The sequence below is a fragment of the Oncorhynchus nerka genome, linkage group LG12 (genome assembly GCF_034236695.1).
Source record: "Oncorhynchus nerka isolate Pitt River linkage group LG12, Oner_Uvic_2.0, whole genome shotgun sequence".
In the NCBI taxonomy this organism is placed as follows: Eukaryota; Metazoa; Chordata; class Actinopteri; order Salmoniformes; family Salmonidae; genus Oncorhynchus; species Oncorhynchus nerka.
Window position 1 is genome coordinate 20105161 of NC_088407.1, and position 16945 is coordinate 20122105.

The following is a 16945-nucleotide window of genomic DNA, read 5'->3' on the forward strand; positions in this document are numbered from 1 at the left end:
GGCCTGTAGTCAACAGACGACCTACCCCTGGCCTGTAGTCATACCCCCAGTACCCTACCCCTGGCCTGTAGTCAACAGACGACATACCCCTGGCCTAGTCAACAGACGACATCCCCTGGCCTGTAGTCAACAGACGACATCCCCTGGCCTGTAGTCAACAGACGACATCCCCTGGCCTGACCTGTAGTCAACAGATACATCCCCCTGGCCTGTAGTCAACAGACGACATCCCCTGGCCTGTCAACAGTCCTGTAACAGACGACATCCCCCTGGCCTGTAGTCAACAGAGACTACCCCTGGAAGTCAACAGACGACCCCCTGGCCTGTAGTCAACAGACGACATCCCCTGGCCTGTAGTCAACAGACGACATCCCCTGGCCTGTAGTCAACAGGACCTACCCCTGGCCTGTAGTCAACAGACGACCTACCCCTGGCCTGTAGTCAACAGACGACCTACCCCTGGCCTGTAGTCAACAGACGACCTACCCCTGGCCTGTCAGTCACAGGCCAGAGCTGACATCCCCCTGGCCTGTAGTCACACAGGCCAGGTGGGTAGGACGACATCCCCCTGGCCTGTAGTCAACAGACGACCTACCCCTGGCCTGTAGTCAACAGACGACCTACCCCTGGCCTGTAGTCAACAGACGACCTACCCCTGGCCTGTAGTCAACAGACGACATACCCCTGGCCTGTAGTCAACAGACGACATCCCCTGGCCTGTAGTCAACAGACGACCTACCCCTGGCCTGTAGTCAACAGACGACCTACCCCTGGCCTGTAGTCAACAGACGACCTCCCCTGGCCTGTAGTCAACAGACGACCTACCCCTGGCCTGTAGTCAACAGACGACATCAACAGACGACCATCCCCTGGCCTGTAGTCAACAGACGACCTACCCCTGGCCTGTAGTCAACAGACGACATCCCCCTGGCCTGTAGTCAACAGACGACCCTGGCCATCCCCTGGCCTGTAGTCAACAGACGATCCCCTGGCCTGTAGTCAACAGACGACCTCCCCCTGGCCTGTAGTCAACAGACGACATCCCCCTGGCCTGTAGTCAACAGACGACATCCCCTGGCCTGTAGTCAACAGACGACATCCCCCTGGCCTGTAGTATCTTCCCCTGGCCTGTAGTCAACAGACGACATCCCCCTGGCCTGTAGTCAACAGACGACATCCCCTGGCCTGTAGTCAACAGACTCCACCTGGCCTGTAGTCAACAGACCCCTGGCCTGTAGTCAACAGACGACCTACCCCTGGCCTGTAGTCAACAGACGACCTCCCCTGGCCTGTAGTCAACAGACGACATCCCCCTGGCCTGTAGTCAACAGACGACATCCCCTGGCCTGTAGTCAACAGACGACATCCCCCTGGCCTGTAGTATCCCCCTGGCCTGTAGTCAACAGACGAGCTACCCTGGCCTGTAGTCAACAGACGACATCCCCTGGCCTGTAGTCACAGACGACATCCCCCTGGCCTGTAGTCAACAGACTTTTCACCCCTGGCCTGTAGTCAACAGACGACCTACCCCTGGCCTGTAGTCAACAGACGACCTTTGGCCTGTAGTCAACAGACGACATCCCCTGGCCTGTAGTCAACAGACGACATCCCCCTGGCCTGTAGTCAACAGACGACATCCCCCTGGCCTGTAGTCAACAGACGACATCCCCCTGGCCTGTAGTCAACAGACGACCTACCCCTGGCCTGTAGTCAACAGACGACATCCCCCTGGCCTGTAGTGAACAGACGACAAACATCTGACCTATTATAGGCCACAGTGAACAGAGCCTGATGAAAACCTGTGGACTCTACAGCCCTCAAGGACCAGAGTTATGGCCATCCATTCTAATAGAATTACCCTAACAGAGGTATCTGCCGATCGAAATCAAGAATTATTATTTTATGTATTTCTTTCTATGAAAAAGCACTGTTACAGTAAGTGAATCCCTGTGGGAGAATATCAGAGTTGGAGTCGTACATTACTTTTCCATTATTGTAACTTTTTTTCTGTGCGGATCCAGGATATTCGGTCTCTACCTTGATCTATACGTCCTGCTGTTCACTGAGGCGTGTCCCTGTACTGCTATGTTTCTGCTGGGTGCTGATAACACGACTGTACAGATACAGCTCACACACCCAGGTGTGTGTGGAAGTGTGTGTGTGGCTTACTCACCCTGCATTGTTCAACCCCTCTGAGAGACCAGTCAGTCTCTAAAACACCTGCAGTCAGACATGAGCTGAATAACTATCAGAGCACCTGGATCTCACGCTCTCTTTTCTCAATAATATATCTATTTTTTTCTCTAGCTCTCGCTCTTGCCCTCTGCATCCGTCTTTCTTTTCCCTCTCTCTAATACCTTCATCTATCTGTCTGTTTTCACTCTCTCTCCACCTTCTCTCTCTGTATTTTATTACTAACCCCCTATTCTTTACCCCTTGCTCCTTTGTTATCCCACCCCCCCTATCGCTCCATTTCCCTCCCTCTCCAGCTCCTTTTCATCTATCCCTTTCTCTCCCTCCCTCTCCAGCTAACCCTTTCTCTCCCCCTCTTCACCCAACAACAAGCTTCCAGTGTAATGGAAAGCAGGGTAAACAATCACGTTGGCAGGGGCTCCCCTTTCTCATCTGGCTTCTCTTTCTCTACTGGCTATGAGTCTGACAAACAACACACTGAGGTAGTCTAAATTTGGAATTTAGGGTGAAAGGTTGAGATGTTAAAGGTTAATTCTCAAGGGTATGCAACATGAGAGGGGTATTAATAGCTAAATAAGATTTTAGATTTGTAGAGGGAGTGGGGGCGACTCAGAGAATCTCAGACAGTTCTTCCAGGTTCAACTTTGTTATACAACGCAAAGGAAGGGTTGTGCTTCAAAGAATACATGGCCAGTTATATACAGTTGAAATCAGAAGTTTACATACACCTTAGCCAAAAACATTCCAACTCAGTTGTTCACAATTCCTGACATTTAATCCAAGTAAAAATGCCCTGTTTTAGGTCAGTTATGATAACCAATTTATTTTAAGAATGTGAAATGTCAGAATAATAGTAGAGAGAATTATTTATTTAATCTTTTGTTTCTTTCATCACATTCCCAGTGGGTCAGAAGTTTACACACACTCAATTAGTATTTGGTAGCATTGCCTTTAACCTCATAAGACTCTAGGGGCAGTATTTCATTTTTGGATAAAAAGACGTGCCCGTTTTAAGCGCAATATTTTGTCACGAAAAGATGCTCGACATTGCATGGAATTGATAGCTTTGGAATGAAAACACTGACGTTTCCAGAACTGCAAAGATGTTCACTGTGAGTGCCCTAGAACAACCTTCAGGCAAAACCAAGATGTTTCAGCAACCAGGAAATGAACAGGATTTCCGAAGTGCTTCCATGATCTCCTTATATGGCTGTGAATACAGGAATGAGCCGACCCTTTCTATCGTTTCCCCAAGGGGTCTGGAGCATTGTGACGTATTTGCAGGCATATCATTGGAAGATTGACCATAAGAGACTACAATTGCCAAGTGTCCGCACGGTGTCCTGCGTGGAAATTGGTGCGCAAAACTCAGCTACTGGTATTTTTCCATGGGATTCTGACAAGAAAGCATGCTTCCACGAACGGCATTTCAATGAAGAGATATATGACAAAACACCTTGAGGATTGATTCAAACAACGTTTGCCATGTTTCAGTCGATATTATGGAGTTAATTCGGAAAAAGTTTGACGTGTAGGTGATTGAAGTTAGTTTCAGCCAAATGCATAGTAACAAAACGGATTTATTTGTCCTACACAAAGAATCTTTCAGGAAAAACTGACATCTGCTATGTAACTGAGAGTCTCCTCATTGAAACATCTGAAGTTCTTCAAAGGTAAATTATTTTATTTGATTCCTTTGCTGGTTTTTTGAATATGCTAAATGCTATGCTAAATGCTAAGCTAGCTATCAACACTCTTACACAAATGATTGATTTTCTCTGGTTCAAAAGCATATTTTGAAAATCTGAGATGACAGTGTTGTTAAGAAAAGGATAAGCTTGAGAGCAGGCATATTTATTTCATTTCATTTGCGATTTTTAGAAATTATGGTAATTGAGGCTGTAGTCACGATACCGCATACGGGATGGGGCGGACTATGAGGTTAAATTGTATAATTTGGGTCAAACATTTTGGGTAGCCTTCCACAATCTTCCCACAATAAGTTTGGGTGAATTTTGGCCCATTCCTCCTGACAGTGCTGGTGTAACAGAGTCAGGTTTGTAGGCCTCCTTGCTCGCATACGCTTTTTCAGTTCTGCCCACACATTTTCTATAGGATTGAGGTCAGGGCTTTGTGATGGCCACTCCAATAATTTGACTTTGTTGTCCTTAAGCCATTTTTCAACAACTTTGGAAGTATGCTTGGGGTCATGTCTATTTGGAAGACCCATTTGCAACCAAGCTTTAACTTCCTGACTGATGTCTTGAGATGTTGCTTCAATGTACAGTGGGGCAAAAAAGTATTTAGTCAGCCACCAATTGTGCAAGTTCTCCCACTTAAAAATATGAGAGAGGCCTGTAATTGTCATCATAGGTACACTTCAACTATGACAGACAAAATGAGAAGAAAAAAAATCCAGAAAATCACATTGTAGGATTTTTTTATGAATTTATTTGCAAATTATGGTGGAAAATAAGTATTTGGTTGCTAGCTAGCATTAAAATTAATCAATCATAATCACTAGTTATAACTACACATGGTTGATGATATTACTAGTTTATCTAGCGTGTCCTGTGTTGCATATAAATCGATGCAGTGCGCATTCGCAAAAAAGGCCTGTCGTGGCTCCAACGTGTACCTAACCATAAACACCAAAACCTTTCTTAAAATCAATACACAGAAGTATATATTTTTAAAGCTGCATATTTAGCTAAAAGAAATCCAGGTTAGCAGGCAATATTAACCAGGTGAAATTGTGTCACTTCTCTTACGTTCATTGCACGCAGAGTCAGGGTATATGCAACAGTTTGGACCACCTGGCTCATTGCGAACTAATTTGCCAGAAATTTACGTAATTATGACATAACATTGAAGGTTGTGCAATGTAACAGGAATATTTAGACTGATGGATGCCACCCATTAGATAAAATACGGAACGGTTCGGTATTTCACTGAAAGAATAAACGTCTTGTTTTCGAGATGATAGTTTCCGGATTCGACCATATTAATGACCTAAGGCTCGCATTTCTGTGTGTTATTATGTTATAATTAAGTCTATGATTTGATAGAGCAGTCTGACTGAGCGATGGTAGGCACCAGCAGGCTCATAAGCATTCATTCAAACAGCACTTTCATGTGTTTTGCCAGCAGCTCTGCTGTTTATGACTTCAAGCCTATCAACTCCCGAGATTAGGCTGGTGTAACGATGTGATGTGAAATGGCTAGCTAGTCAGCGGGGTGCGCGCTAATAGCATTTCAAACGTCACCCGTTCTGAGACTTGGAGTGGTTGTTCCCCTTGTTCTGCATTGGTAACGCTGCTTCGAGGGTGGCTGTTGTCGTTGTGTTCCTGATTCGAGCCCAGGTAGGAGCGAGGAGAGGCTATAGTGTTGCACTGGCAATACTAAAGTGCCTATAAGAACATCCAATAGCCAAAGGTATATGAAATTCAAATGGTATAGAGAGAAATAGTCCTATAATTCCTATAATAACTACAACCTAAAATTTCTTACCTGCGAATATTGAAGACTCCTGTTAAAAGGAACCACCAGCTTTCATATGTTTTCATGTTCTGAGCAAGGAACTTAAACGTTAGCTTTCTTACATGGCACATATTGCACTTTTACTTTCTTCGCCAACACATTGTTTTTGCATTATTTAAACCAAATTGAACATGTTTCATTATTTATTTGAGGCTAAATTGATTTTATTGATGTATTATATTAAGTTAAAATAAGTGTTCATTCAGTATTGTTGTGTTTGTCATTATTACAAATACATTTTAAAAACCAGCGATTAAATAGGTATTGGCTTTTTTGGTCCTCCAATAATCGGTATCGGCGTTGAAAAATCATAATTCGGTCGACCTCTTCTCACTACCTTCTGGAGAGCCTTATGGTTGTGGGCTGAGCAGTTGCCATACCAGGTGGTGATACAGCCCGACAGGATGCTCTTGATTGTGCATCTGTAAAGGTTTGTGAGTGCTTTTGGTGACAAGCGGAATATCTTCAGCCTCCTGAGGTTGAAAAGGCGCTGCTGCGACTTCTTCACCACGCTGTCTGCGTGGGTGGACAATTCAGTTTGTCAATGATGTATACGCAGAGGAACTTAAAACTTACTACCCTCTACACTACTATCCCGTCAATGTGGATAGGGGGGTGCTCCCTCTGCTGTTTCCTGAAGTCCACAATTATCTCCTTTGTTTTGTTGACGTTGAGTTTGAGGTTATTTTCCTGACACCACACTCCGAGGGCCCTCACCTCCTCCCTGTAGGCAGGGGGGATATATGCTGCTGTGATTATAATCGAAGAGAATTCTCTTGGTAGATAATGCGGTCGACATTTGATTGTGAGGAATTCTAAGTCAGGTGAACAGAAGGACTTGAGTTCCTGTATGTTGTTATGATGACACCACGTCTCGTTAATCATAAGGCATACCCCCCCGCCCCTCTTCTTACCAGAAAGATGCTGGTTTCTGTCGGCGCGATGCGTGAAGAAACCAGCTGGCTTTACCGACTCCGATAGCGTGTCTCGAGTGAGCCAACAAAATACTGCATAGTTTCCTAGGAACGCAAAACGAGGCGGCCATCTCTGTCGTTGCCGGAAGTTATGGAGATCTGATCCTACATCTTTACTGCCCATAATAAACAGAGCTCTCTCCCAAAAGAATTCCTCAGCTGTGCTGATCTTCTAAGAATAGCACAAACATCTAAGCAGAAGTGAAGGGTTAAAACACACACAGTAATTGAGATTACTACATGGATATACTGTATATTGGATCATAATAATGAAAATATTGCTTCAAATCTCAGTCTTCAGTATTCAGGGGGTTGTTGTTTTTCCAACACGTCCGCTATGTGTTTGCAGGTTGTCATTTAATGTCATGAATTTTGCCCTGGAGGCAGCTCTGCAGTGGTCTCCAGCTGACACAGATACAGCAACCTGCTCTTTGTCTTCCATACTGTGTGTCTGTATAAGCTTTTCTGTGTCTGCAAGCGTGTGAGAGTAAAGATCTGTTCGGTTCTGAACAAGTATGCCTTTGAGAAGAGGCAAAACAAAGAGAGAGAGAGAAAGAAGGACAAAATGTCTAAAGGAATAGAACAAGCGACTCTAGCCACCATGGAGATATTGAGAGGTGCCAAAGCTCGCTCTCTCTCCTGCTCTCTCTCGGAAACATAGTTTGCCTATGCTTCTAAAGGAAAAACTGTAGAAAATGACTGCTCTCTCAATATCAATCTTTTCTGTGTGTCACTCAAGTCTTCACACAGTTTTCTTTTAATTTCTGTGAGACCGTTATGGTGAACCTGTTCATGAATATCGCTCATTTACAATGATTCAAACCAGGGCTAACCACAGTGCTACAAACACTTCCTTGACAAACACACACCAGTTAGACCCCCCACCCCCTTCCCTCCAAACACACACACACACCCCTTTCCCTCCAAAAACACACACACACACACACACAGGCAGACGCCCCACCCCCTTCCCTCCAAAAAACAACACACACCCCTTTCCCTCCAAACACACACACACACAGGCAGACCCCCACCCCCTTCCCTCCAAACACACACACACAGACACCCCTTTCCCTCCAAACACACAGGCAGAGCCCCACCCCCTTCCCTCCAAACACACAGGCAGATCTCCCCCTTCTCTCCAAACACACACACACACACACGCAGACCCCCCCTTCACCCCAAACACACGTGCACATACATACACACACACAAACATATTTGACCTTCACGTTAGGGGATATTGCTATACAGATGTAGGATCTTAATTTGAGACAGTTTGCTACAGCAGGAAAATAATCCTGCAACAACAGGAAGTGTGAATGATGTGAATGATAAATAATTAACATTTTTGTAGGGATTGACACATTATTCGTTAGAGCAAATCAAGTCTAAAAATGTAAGTGGAATTACAAACTTCAGAAGCCTTTTTAAAACTCAAATAGACATGTTTGCATTTCCTACCATGCAGGAAAATTCTCATCAACAAAAGAGTGATCAAATTAAGGTCTTGCATCTGTAGCCGATCCAGATAGCCAGATATGAACAGTAGCTATAGGAGGCCACCACGCTGCCAGGTGTCTGGCAGCGTTCAGTGAGGAAGTCAGCAAAGCCAAAATAAATCAAACGCCTAACTTCAGTGTGAATGTCAAATTGAATCTAAAATAGTCTCTACAAATCAAATGCACATCGTGCTTGTATAATGTCATGTTGTTGACAATAGTGAGAAAGTGAATAATACCAACCCAATATACAGTAAACCATACCTATTAGAGGTCGACTGATTATGATTTTTCCACTGATAAATCAGCTGATATTTTTTGCCTGAGATTAAAATCAATTTAGTCTCAAATAAATATGGAAGGAGGACCAATTTAAATAATGCAAAAACAAAGTGTCGGAGAAGAAAGTAAAAGTGCAATATGTGCCATGTAAAAAAGCTAACGTTTAACTTCATTCGGATCATTGGGAGGCTAGCGTCCCACCTCGACAATATACGGTGAAATTGCAGAGCGCGTAATTCAAAATACAAAAGTAGTATTATTAAACATTCATAAAAATATAAGTGTTATACACCATTCTTTAGCTTAAAATATTGGTAATCAAACCTCTTAGTCCAATTTACACTAGGCTTTACGGCGAAATCATAGCATTTGATCGTCTGAGGACAGAGCCTCACCCACTTCCTGCATTAACATGAATTCATAAACTGCACAGGTGTCGCAAAACTCAAAAATAGTGATAAAGTAAATCACTTACCTTTGAAGATCTTCATCTTTTTGCAATCCAAAGGGTCCCAGTTACACAATGAATGGTTGTTTAGTTCGATAAAGTCATTCTTTATATCCCAAAAATGTCTGTTTATTTGGTGTGTGATTTAAAAATCCACCTGTCCCAACTCGCCCAACATGCCTACAAAGGAATCTAAAAAGTTACCTGTAAACTTCGTCCAAACAATTCAAACAACGTTTCTAATCCAACCTCAGGTACCCTAATATGTAAATAATCGATACAATTTAAGACGGAATATACGGTGTTCAATCCAGGAGAAAAAGAACGAGGAGCGCACACTCATTCATGCACGCCAAGACAAGAGTCCTTCTGAGGGAAACTTAGAAAGAATACGAATACTTCTTCATTTTTCAAAAAACAAGCATGAAACAATTTCTAAAGACTGTTGACATCTATTGGAAGCCATAGGAACTGCAATTTGGGTCCTAATTATTAGCCTTTCCCATAGAAAAGCATTGAAAAGTCCAATGACCTCAAAAAGAAAAGTTCCTGGATGGATTGTCCTCTGGGTTTTGCCTGCCAAATCAATTATTTTATACTCACAGACATTCTTTTAACAGTTATAGAAACTTTAGAGTGTTTTTTATCAAATACTACCATGCATATGCATATCCTAAGTTCTGGGCCTTGAGTAACAGTCAGTTTACTTTGGGCACCTCAGTCACCCAAACTTCCGAATACTGCCCCCTAGCCTTAAAAGGTTAAATCACCCGTTTGGCGAAGTAGGGTGTGATTCAATGATAAATTAACAGGCACCGCATCGATTATATGCAACGCAGGACAAGCTGGATAAACTAGTAATATCATCAAGCATGTGTAGTTAACTAGTGATTATGTTAAGATTTAATGTTTTTTATAAGATAAGTTTAATGCTAGCTAGCACCTTACCTTGGCTCCTTGCTGCACTCGCATAACAGGTAGTCAAGCCTGCCACGCAGTCTCCTCGTGGAGTGCAATGTAATCGGCCATGATCGGTGTCCAAAAATGCAGATTACCAATTGTTATGAAAGCTTGAAATTAATACTTAATACCTACAGGGTAAACACCGTAAAGTCCAATCGCTTATAAATATTGTATATATATATATATATAGCTGATCGCAACAGAAACCATTTACCTTTAAACCACAATTTCCATCAGATCTCTACAAATTTGACTGTAGCTTACATCAGACAGTGGCATCACAACAACGTTTTCAGAAATGAGCAACGGCAATGTGTGATCTGTAATCTACTGATAGGGCTTGATACCTACTGACTAGACAGTAAAAAAAATGTAGAGAGCTGTGATTATGGACTGGTGGTACATTGAGAAAACTGATGGGAGGCTTTTGCTCAGTGGGCCAACACAGGCCCGGGGTTCAAATCCCGGACGGTCACAGGAGCGTAGGGTATCCACCATGCACGTAGAGAATAAATGGAGAGCTTAGCTGGACATCGAATCCTCAAAAAGTTCTACAGCTGCACCATCGAGAGCATCACTGCCTGGTATGGCAACTGCTCGGCCTCCGATCGCAAGGCACTACAGAGGGTAGTGCGAACAGCACAGTACATCACTTGGGCCAAGCTCCCTGCCATCCAGGACCTCTATACCAGGCGGTGTCAGAGGAAAGCCCTAAAAAAAAAATATGTCAAAGACTCCAGCCACCCTAGTCATAGACTGTTCAATCTGCTACAGCAAGGCAAGCAGTACCGGAAAGTCAAGTCTAGGTCCAAGATGCTTCTAAACAGCTTCTTCCCCCAAGCCATAAGACTCCTGAATATCTAATCAAATGACTACCCATACTATTTGCACCCCCCCTCTTTTATGCTGCTGCTACTCTCTGTTTTATTATCTATGCATAGTCACTTTAATAACTCTACCTACATGTACATATTACCTCGACTAACCAGTGTCCCCGCACATTGACTCTATACCGGTACCCCCTATACATAGCCTTGCTATGGTAATTTTACTGCTGCCATTTAATTATTTTAACTTTTTTTTTGTGTGTGTTAGTATTTTTCTTCAAACTGCATTGTTGGTTAACCTCTTAAGTCGACCCTCTACTTTTTTGAACATTCTGTTAAAAATCGCGCAACATTTCAGCGCCCTGCTACTCATGCCAGGAATATAGTATATGCATTTGCTTAGTCTGTGTGGATAGAAAACACTCTGACGTTTAAAAACTGGTTAAATCACTGCTGTGGCTTTACCAGAACGGCATTTACATCGAAAAGCACAGGAAAAACTGATCACTGAAAATGGGAAAATATATCCATGCGCTACTTGAACCCATTGATAAAGGTGAACCACAATTAATTGACTGAGGTTGCAGTACCTACAGCTTCCACACGGTGTCTAGAGTCTTGTCATTTCCCTTCAAGTTTTTTCTTGGTCAAACACATGCAGGACACCGTATCTCCTCCGGTCTAGGACCGGATATTTTCGTTGAGTTTCTAGCCGGACATTTTTCCAGACGGACAGCTAATGATCTTTACATCGCCTCCTGATGAATTTTATCGCTTATTAACGTTTACTAATACCTAAAGTTGCATTACAAACGTATTTCGAAGTGTTTTGTGAAAGTTTATCGTCGACTTTTTGAATTTAAAAAAATGACGTTACGTTTTGAAACGATGTTTTTTTCGTTTATCACACAGTCTACATATAACGATATCTAGGCTTTATATGGACCGATTTAATCGAAATAAAGACCCAAATAGTGTTTATGGGACATCTAGGAGTGCCAACAAAGAAGATGGTGAAAGGTAATGAATGTTTTCTATTTTATTGTGCGGTTTGTGTAACGCCGAAATGCTAATTATTTTGTTTACGTCCCCTGTGGGTCTTTTGGGGTGTTGCATGCTATCAGATAATAGCTTCTCAAGCTTTCGCCGAAAAGCATTTTAAAAATCTGACTTGTTGCCTGGATTCACAACGAGTGTAGCTTTAATTCGATACCCTGCATGTGTATTTTAATGAACTTTTGAGTTTTAACTAATACTATTAGCATTTAGCGTAGCGCATTTGCATTTCCAGAGCTCTAGTTGGGACGCAAGCGTCCCGAGGAGAAGCAACAGGTTAAGGGCTTGTAAGTAAGCATTTCACTGTAAGGTCTACACCTGTTGTATTCAGCGCATGTGACAAATAACATTTTATTTCATTTTAAATCAGAGTAATTTGTTAGCCGATGCATCCTTTTTTCTGAGAGGATATGTGGAACATATTACTGTTCTCTAAATAGGAAGGAGTCTCCCTTTCTCATTTTGCCTTACTGTCTATAGACTAGCAGAGGCACCGACAACACCTGTTTTACTTTCACACAGAGTACTCTCTGAACGCTTTCGTTCGGGGAGTTGGAGTACTGAGTTGCTGTTGTTGTCTTGTTCTGGATGGCAACCATCTACATTCATGCTGTTAATTCAACCAGTCGTGTGTGTGTGTGTGTGTGTGTGTGTGTGTGTGTGTGTAGTTATGGACACCAATTACCAGTAAAGCCTCTAAATTAACAATACAGAGATTCATGTGCTGGAGATGGGTTGGTTATGTAAAATGACACGTAAATGAAAAGGAGATATGATTGTCTGAATAACAGATTGTGTGGCTGGAGTACCAAAACTCATATAACACATCCCATACCTTCGACCAGAGCCCTGTGGGACTGTGTAGGGAACTCTTAGTGTGCTCTTTGGGATGCATCCATACAGGAACTAATGGGTGTTGTTACAGCAGCCTAATGTGGTGCTATATTGTAAAAAACCTTAGTTAAACTGTGATGGTGTTTTCAAAATGCCATGACATGTTGAGACTGGGTTACAAAACATGAGTCAATAAGAGTTGTGAAAGAGATCATTAGATACATTGGGGGGGTGGGGGGGGTCTAAAATGGATCCACACACACACACCAGCCTCAGTCCCACACAAACACCACGTGTCTCTCTCTCTCTCTCTCACACACACACACACACACACACTCTCCCCCTAACACACATACACACTCTCCCCCTCACACACACCTGAGGGCAGCACCAAAACAACACAAGATCCAACCCTACAACCCATAGCCAAATGGACCCAGCACAGGAAACATGAATGAAGGAGGGAAGCATGGTGGGTTGTGATGGTTATAAATAGGATTGTGTTGAGTGGCTGTAGGAGCAGCGTGTGTGTGTGTGTGTGTGTGTGTGTGTGGGAACAGACAGGGTATTATACTGGTTGGCCTATCTGTGTCTGGCCCTGGGCCACAGGGAACACAGTGTAAATACTGAGATATTCACTACTGCACATGGATACAGACAGAAAACTCACTGACTGTCAACACAGCTAGCAGGGAACACAGTTAAGAGACAGTTAATGTACACTGACACAGTAAACACCCTGATCTAGACACAGCCTACCCCGATCTAGACACATAGCCTACCCAGATCGACACATCGCCTACCCCGATCTAGACACATCGCCTACCCCGATCTAGACACATCGCCTACCCCGATCTAGACACATCGCCTACCCCGATCTAGACACATCGCCTACACCGATCTAGACACATCGCCTACCCCGATCTAGACACATAGCCTACCCCGATCTAGACACATAGCCTACCCCAATATAGACAAAAATAAGTCGCTCCAAATGGACCTTAGGTAGCCTACCTACCCCACCCACTACACACTGCTGGGAATGCCAATGTCTCAATATCTCTATGCCAAATATGTTTGCAAGCAAGTGTGTGTGTGGTGTGTGTGAACAACATTGAATATGTCTTTAAATGCTGTATGACTCATTGCGTGTGCGTGTGTGTGTGCTTGTGGAAGCCTGTGCTGTGGCTGCCGTGAGCAGAGCAAGGAGGCAGTCTATAGGCCTAGATGTGCACGCACAACTGAAGCCTGCCCTATTGCCTGTGTCATTCTTTGAATCAAAACACTTTGATTTTCGTCATGCAAATGCAATGGTTTGTGGCTGCAGCACATATTTTTTAATTTGCTGTAATCTAACTATGTCAAATCTCTGAAAGGTCCGAAAATTAACATGAACGCACATGAGTCTTCATGCTGGGCGAGCAGAGCGCGACACACCTCCATTTGACATTGACACACATTTCCCCCGTGGTTCGCGCACACACCGCGCGCATAGAGCCTCGCGCGGGTCTATCCCCATCCCCCAGCCCGAGACACACAAATAAATACACAGACAAAAACAGAAGGTATAACCATATTATATGGGGGGGAGGGGTGGGGGTTATTTCTGTCTGGGGAGTGAAAACACTGAACAAAGACCGTCAATGGCAACGCCACAAGTGCGCGCGCACACACACTTATCCCTTCTAGCAGTCGTGAAAATATGACATTTATCCCTATATCCCTTTGTTTGTGAAAATAAACAGAGCGCCATGCTAAACCAGGCACTGTTTACAAGTAGCCTATACCAGTGCATGTTTTGACTCAGCGGGGTAAAGACTGGGGTCACAGCTCAAATGACCATAACAAACTGTAACATTATTCTCAGCATGCACACTGTTGCAGAATAGGAAAAAAATGCATTTATATACCCGAATTTGGTGAATAAATGGCATGTTCTCGCTCCGTCCATCAAAACCTTTTGTCCTTAAATGGTTGTTTTTTATTTGCATTGCTGGCCTATACCAGTGGATGTTTTGACACAGCGGGGTAAAAGACTGGGGTCACAGCTTAAATGATCATAACAAACTAACACTATTCTCATCATGCACACTGTTGCAGAATGTAAAATAATATGCATTTATGTACGAATTTGGTGAATAAATGGCATTTTCTCACTCTGCCCATCAAAATCTTTTGTTCTAAACGTGTTGTTTTTTACTTACATTGCTGCACGACTGTTGAGGTTATTTGAAAATTATGACAAAAGACTTGCCTAAAATGACACGAGAAAACGAAACACTAACACTATGTTATTAACAATTATTTAGTGAAATAACAATAGTGTACTCACCCTAAGTCAACAAACAAATTCTGACAAAATAAGGACGTCTAAAGAAATATGCAAATGACACAACTCTTGTCTCTTTTTCAGTGATTTCTTGTTTTCACACTTGTCCCTCGGATGCTCCCAACAATCTTTCTTGATATTTCAATTTCTTTCACCTCCGTTATTTTTTCGCCGACCGTTCTTCACTTTCACAGGGCTGTATTTAAAAAAAAATGTTTTTTACCGTTCTTTCAGGAAAATAAATATGGACCCGTCAATCAAGAGACACGGATAACGTTACTTTACTACGATTTAGGGGAGGGACAACTATGCTTTTATGTAAAGTATCCGTTAGGAGGTCAATATTTCGCATATATTTAATAAAAGCGTTCAAATAGCAAAACTATCCTAAACTGACAACTACAATGGTTATCTAACGACTAAATGGCGATGTGATATTGGCGAAAGCTCTTCGTCTAACTCTCGGCTCCCCCCCCCCTCTCACGGGTGATGGTAGGCGCCCGTTGTTGAAATAGCTTGTGGAACAAAACGCCCACGCATTCCAAGGTTCTGGTTACAGCTTTGAGGTAGATACGATGATTCGAAAAACAGTGCTATTGGGGATGTGCAAATATAACAAATATACACACCTCAAAGTAAAACAGAGAAATGGCAAAGGATGATTTTGTGAAGGATTTCAAAGGGGTAAGCTACCGGGTAGGAAAGCGAGGCAAGGAATGGTGTTTGGGTCCTAGAAAGCTTAGTACAGAAGTGTTGTGTCGGAATGGTTTGAGATAAACGGATTAACTGAAGGCTACTAAACTTTTCGATCATTGGAGAGTTAAAACATGACGCTATTTTTGGGGGAATTTTTGTTTTGTTCGATTTTATGTGATTGGGGTGTGACAAGTTGGGTATACAATACCCAATAAATCTTTCTCTCTCCCAATCTCAATTCACATATGTTTACGTTGCCAAAGCAAGTGAAATGGATCATAAACAAAGGTGAAATAAACGACAAGTAAACATTACACTAAACAACTTTTAAAAGAAGAGACATTTGAAATGGCTGTGAACAGTGTTGTAACTATGTTGAATTACAAAACGGGAAAAATAAACAGATACATTTGGGTTGTATATACAATGGTGTTTGTGCCTCACTGGTTGCCATTTTCTTGTAGCTTGACAAGTCGCACAATTCTTCTGCTGCTCTGTCTTGCTCTACATACTTAAGTCTGAGATTTTAAATTTTTTTAAAGGTGCTACACAGGATTTAATTTTACATTTTTACATTGCAATTTCAGAAAATGTCCATAATATACACTATATATACAAAGTATGTGGAAACCCCAATAAATTTGTTGATTCAGCTATTTCAGGCACACCTGTTGCTGACCGGTGTATAAAATCGGGTACACCGCCATGCAATCTCCATAGACAAACATTGTCAGTAGAATGGCCTAACTGAAGAGGTCAGTGACTTTCAACGTGCTACTGTCATAGGATGCCACCTTTCCAACAAGTCAGTTTGTCAAATTTCTACCCTGCTACAGCTGCCCTGGTCAACTGTAAGTGCTGTTATTGTGAAGTGGAAACGTCTAGGAGCAACATCGGCTCAGCCGAGGTGGTAAGCTCACAAAACTGGACTGTAGAATGATGAAGCACGTGGAGTGTAAAAATCGTCTATCCTTGGTTGCAACACTCACTACCGACTTCCAAACTGCTTCTGGAAGCAATGTCAGCATAAGAACTGTTCATCGGGAGCTTTGTGAAATGGGTTTCCATGGCCAAGCAGCTGCACACAAGCCTAAGATTACCATGTGCAATGCCAAGTGTCAGCTGGAGTGGTGTAAAGCTCACCACCATTGGACTCTGGATCAGTGGAAAAGCTTTCTCTGGAGTGTAAGTCGCTCTGGATAAGAGCGTCTGCTAAATGACTTAAATGTAAATGTAAATGTGAGTGATGAATCACGCTTCACCATCTGGCAATCCAACGGACGAATCTGGGTTTGGCAGAT

The 16945-nt window shown here is 42.9% G+C and overlaps 1 protein-coding gene across 1 annotated transcript in view; it reads right to left on the reverse strand.

Annotated features, from left to right (window-relative positions):
- ndrg2 (NDRG family member 2) overlaps positions 1-15413 on the reverse strand; it is a 45968-nt gene extending 30555 nt beyond the window's left edge. Inside the window, exon 1 of the mRNA XM_029674216.2 lies at positions 14952-15413. The gene's annotated coding sequence lies outside the window, so the exon portion shown is untranslated. The remainder of the gene's footprint in view (positions 1-14951) is intronic.
- Positions 15414-16945: the final 1532 nt, after the last annotated feature.